The sequence below is a fragment of the Rhagoletis pomonella genome, unplaced genomic scaffold (assembly GCF_013731165.1).
Source record: "Rhagoletis pomonella isolate Grant_MI unplaced genomic scaffold, Rhpom_1.0 Rhpom_scaffold_00066, whole genome shotgun sequence".
Classification (NCBI taxonomy): Eukaryota; Metazoa; Arthropoda; class Insecta; order Diptera; family Tephritidae; genus Rhagoletis; species Rhagoletis pomonella.
In genome coordinates, this window is record NW_023458620.1 from 41,201 (window position 1) to 47,124 (window position 5,924).

The window sequence follows — 5,924 nt, forward strand, 5'->3', positions numbered from 1 at the left end:
TTTTATTTGTTTGAGTGAGTCCCTGTAAATTGGGGTTTCCAACTTAAAACGCTAGGTGGCACTGGAGTCGAGTTATTTGGCTCATATTCGAGATATATGTATGTATATTGGCAACGGTAGTGGCAATACTATTGCAAAAAAGAGCTTCAAGGTTGCGCTGGAGTCGAGTTATTTTTAAAAATCGTCAAGTAAAGTCATTCGGAGACAACAGGGACCAAAGTCAATTTACCACCACTAAATCGGGCACCAGATGTTTGAAGTATTTCGTCTGAAATATTCTATGTACATATATTGAATTTTTGTGGACGAATGACATCGCCACCAACTTTACCATACAGATTCAGGGACGATTCACCATCGAACCGCAATAATTTCTTCTTTATAAGGATATTTAAGACGGAAGGATATGACATCTAGCAACCACAAAACCAAACGTGAACGTGAATTTTTGGTGAAAACATTGTACCAAATGTTTCAACAAAAAATTAATTTTGGGGGGGGACGAAGTTCGCCGAATCTGCCAGTAAACATATATTTGGTAACGTAGTATTATAATCAAATATTTTAATTACTTTATAACATCAGTAATATAAAATTTAATAAAATCCTTTGCAGTTACCGCTTCACAAAGCGGCGTTAAATATAATATAAGCAACGCAGATCTTTACGATCAGCTGTTTAGGTTAAGCTCAACGTGTTGAGTTCAGGGCCCAATTGCACCAACGGCTTATCACTTATCACTTTACAACTTTTGGATAAGCCTTTTTTTGAAAAGTAAAGTTGTTGCACTTTTTACTTATCAAAAAAAACTTATAAACTTATGAAAAAATTTGTAACTGACAATTGTTTTGGATAAGTCGATTTGGTAACCATTGCACATCTAATTTCTTTTGCTTTTCAAATAAAGAAATTTTCGAATAATGTGCTTAGTTAAAATCATTACCGTTTCTTAATGGAAAACGAAGGCTTAGCAAGCACATGTGCGAATTGATAAACATTTTCAACTTCTATTTTTTTATTACTATGTCGCGCACACAAAGCAAGGCCAATAAATAGGCATTCTTAAAAATTATTAAGGAAAAAGAGTAAGTCCGTCTTGACTATCATATGTATGTTTATATAAATAACTATATTTTTCTAAATAAATTTTAGGATTATTTATTTGGATCTTTCCAAAATAATTCAGGTACAAAAACACAAAAACCACATTTCATTAGTTGAATGATTTCCGTACCGATTAACAAATTGGTACTCAGTAACCTTAGCGGCATCAATGTGTATCATACTTCCATCAATGCACCCTGCGACTTAAGGAAATCCACTATTGTTGAAAAATTGTGTGGCAATATTTTGCGTAAATTCCGGCCAACAAATAGTTTCATCCATCAATTTTTTTTATTACGGAATTTGCCACTCAATGGATTACTCTACATAGCGCTAATTTGTGGACCACATGCATTCGACCATGCCATTATTACGCTCACTGTTGTATTATAAATTCGCTCCAATTTTTAGTAAAATTTTTTCGATCTGGCTACTAGATAGCCGCAATCTTTCTACTACACCAATATGTAAGCTGTAGTTGATTTGTTCTTTTATGACACGCTTTTTATGCCTTTCATGAGCATGAAATGGTATTATAGTAAGAAGAGATAGACCCATTACAATGTATACTTAAATGATCAGAACTGCGATCTGAGTCGACTAGGCCATGTCCGTCTGTCTGTCTGTCTGTCCGTTTGTTTGTATGCAATCTAGTCTCTCAGTTTTCGAGATATCCGGATCAAGTATGGTAGGTGGGTTATTTTTATAATGTATCAATCCTTTGTCGGAACCGCAAGAATCGGACCACTTTAACATATAGCTCCCATACAACTGATTGTTCAGATATGAGATTTTTCGTTATAACTTCTACAATTATGCAGCTAGGTACATGAAATTTTGCAATACTTCCACCCATTATCAACAGACAAACTTAAAGTGGAAATTACGAAGATCGGGTCGCTATAACATATATCTCCCGTACAACTGGTTGTTCAGTTATGAGAATTTTCGTTATAACTGCCCCATTTATGCAGCTAGGAACATGAAATTTTGCAATACTTCCACCCATTATCAACAGAATACTTTCAGTGGTGAAAATAACAAAGATCGAGTCACTTTTACATATAGCTCCCATAAATCTGATTGTTCAGATACGCGATTTTTTGTTATAATACCTCCATAAATGCTGTTGAGAAAATGAAATTTCGCAATATATCCACCCATTCTCAAAAAATACTTACAGTGAAAATGGCGAAGATCGGGTCGCTATAACCTATTGGCTCCATACAACTGGTTGTTCAGATAAAAGATTCTTGATGAAATGATTACCGTTTCTTAATGGAAAACGAAGGCTTAGCAAGCACATGTGCGAATTGATAAACATTTTCAACTTCTATTTTTTTCTTACTATGTCGCGCACACAAAGCAAAGCCAATAAATAGGCTTTCTTAAAAATTATTAAGGAAAAAGAGTAAGTCCGTCTTGACTATCATATGTATGTTTGTATAAATAACTATATTTTTCTAAATACATTTTAGGATATATTTGGATCTTTCCAAAATAATTCAGGTACAAAAACACAAAAACCACATTTCATTAGTTGAATGATTTCCGTACCGATTAACAAATTGGTACTCAGTAACCTTAGCGGCATCTATGTGTATCATACTTCCATCAATGCACCCTGCGACTTAAGGAAATCCACTACTTATTCTTGAAAAATTGTGTGGCAATATTTTGCGTAAATTCCGGCCAACAAATAGTTTCATCCATCAATTGTTTTTATTACGGAATTTGCCACTCAATGGATTACTCTACATAGCGCTAATTTGTGGACCACATGCATTCGACCATGCCATTATTACGCTCACTGTTGTATTATAGGTTCGCTCAAATTTTTAGTAAAATTTTTTCGATTTGGCTAGTAGATAGCCGCAATCTTTCTACTACACCAATATGTAAGCTGTAGCTGATTTGTTCTTTTATGACACGCTTTTTATGCCTTTCATGAGCATGAAATGGTATTATAATAAGAAGAGATAGACCCATTAAAATGTATACTTAAATGATCAGAACTGCGATCTGAGTCGATTTAGCCATGTCCGTCTGTCTGTCTGTCTGTCCGCCTGTTTGTATGCAATCTAGTCTCTCAGTTTTCGAGATATCCGGATCAAGTATGGTAGGTGGGTTATTTTTATAATGTGTCAATCATTTGTCGGAACTGGAAGAATCGGACCACATTAACATATAGCTCCCATACAACTGATTGTTCAGATATGAGATTTTTCCTTATAACTTCTCCAATTATGCAGCTAGGTACATGAAATTTTGCAATACTTCCACCCATTATCAACAGAAAACTTAAAGTGAAAATTACGAAGATCGGGTCGCTATAACCTATAGCCACAATACAACTGATTGTTCAGATATGATATTTTTGCCATAACTTCTTCATTTATGCAGCTGGGAACATGAAAATGCGCACCGTTTTCACTCATTATTAACAGAATGCTTACAGTGAAAATAACAAAGATCAGGTGACTATAACATATATCTCCCGTACAACTGGTTGTTCAGTTATGAGAATTTTCGTTATAACTGCTCCATTTATGCAGCTAGGAACATGAACTTTTGCAATACTTCCACCCATTATCAACAGAATACTTTCAGTGGTGAAAATTACAAGGATCGAGTCACTTTTACATATAGCTCCCATAAATCTGATTGTTCAGATATGCGATTTTTTGTTATAACACCTCCATCAATGCTGTTGGGAAAATGAAATTTCGCAATATATCCACCCATTCTCAAAAAATACTTACATTGAAAATGGCGAAGATCGGGTCGCTATAACCTATTGCCTCCATACAACTGGTTGTTCAGATATAAGATTCTTTGTTATAACTTCTCCATATATGCAGCTAGAAATTTGAAATTTCGAACTATTTTCACTCGTTATCAACAGTAAGCTTACAGTAAAATTAACAAAGATCGGGTCACTATAACCTATTTATTGCCTCCATACAACTGATTGTTCAGATATGGGGTTTTACTGTAAAACTCCTTTATTTGGACAGGTAAAACCGATAAATTTCGTAAGCTGTTTTATATATAATAATACAAAGTCTACTGAGAAAATCGTCAAAATCTATGCTGTATGAGCTTTATCTCTTATTCCACTGGTTGTTCAGATACCAGTTTTTGCGATATATCTCTTTTATGTAGGAAGCTAAACCCATTAAATTGTGTTACTTAGATTGGTGTTATATAAGGTATATCCTCCATACCTCCGATTGTTTAGATATGATTTTTTATATATGTTTTCAGGGCGACCGGCTAGATTGGACAAAAAAACGGCTAAAATGTTTCAAATAGAATTACATTTTTAAAAAAACCTAAACTACAATTAGAAAGACTAGTAAATCCATTGAATTTTTTTTGGTTAATAAAGATTATACGTAGCTAAGCTGTACACCACTTTATTTTTGTTTAACAAAGGAAACTATCGTTATACGTAGCTAAGCTTTACATCAGAAGTCATGTTTGGATTACTTAAATATAAAAACAGAGATAAATTACAACCTTATGGCGTTTTCTTTTCTATTAAACAATTTTGCCTTCTTATAAATATTGGATCATTTTCAGTAGGTTGCTTTTTGTCCCGCAAAATGGCTATATTAGCTGAAAGTATGGCGCTTTTGCTTAGTCGGAGGGCAATATTTTAAGAAATGAATACGTAAAGCTGTGAAAGCAGAAGGTAGTTTAATTTATTGACATTCGTTGTTGTTGCCGACCACTTCACTTATAACAAGTTTATGACATTTAATTAAAATCATGCCACCAGATTCATTAGCAGAAAAATTTTTGTTTCTTGATAAAGTAAAAAAAAAAATTTAAGTTAGTCAAGTTGGACGAAAAGTGTTGCGCGTTTCCAAACTGCCAGAATTCGGTACACCTGAGCAAACGTTCGAATATAAAGTTTTTTGCTTTTCCGAGGTAGGGTACGTAGTTTGATAACAAATTGCTGACGCAAAATATCTTTAAACCTCTGAAAGGTGTACCATTATCCGTGGAACAGGAAAGAGGTCGAGTTAAAATGATGCCTGCAACTTGTAACAGTACCAATTTTTGGATTCTCGGAATTTTACGATAAAGATGTGGTGCTGCTAACAATATATATACAAAAATATAAGCACGAAACTATGTATTTGTCACAAGAATTATCCACATAAGATGAAAACTACTGCAGTTTCATTTTATAAAATTTAAAAAGTATGTTTGCATCTTGTATTGTCTTCCCAGAGAGTTTTGCTCCACATCGAAATTCGTGCTCTTTAATTTTCTAAGTGTAGCGAATAAAACTTCACACTTAAATTTAAGCCATTCATAACAAAAATTTTATGAAGAAAATCCCCGCTACGTTCTCCCAAATATAAACTGGGACGCAACATTTATTCGTTTATTTAATATTTATTATTTTTTATGAATATGTAGCTCATTACTTAACAAACAACATATACTACAACCTGATTTCACTTTTGGTGTAAAAATTATGAAAATTCTGCAAAATTTCAGCAAAACTTGTAACTTTTTAATCTGCTAAAATGACGCGTCCCCGTTTACGTGTATTTGTGTCACTCGCTTAAAACAAAAAACATTGAAATCGGCTCACTATCTGATTGTTTTTCAATTTTATATAACAGAGTCCGACATGAAAATTTTCTCAGAGATATAACTCATTTCTAATATATTCTGGAGCACTAAATTTGTAAAAATAAAAACTTGTATATTTGAATTTTAATAAAATAAGGCGAAGAGCAAAATCGGCTAAAAACGGCTAATTTTCTTTTGCAAAACGGCTAACAAATCGGCTGCTGGCT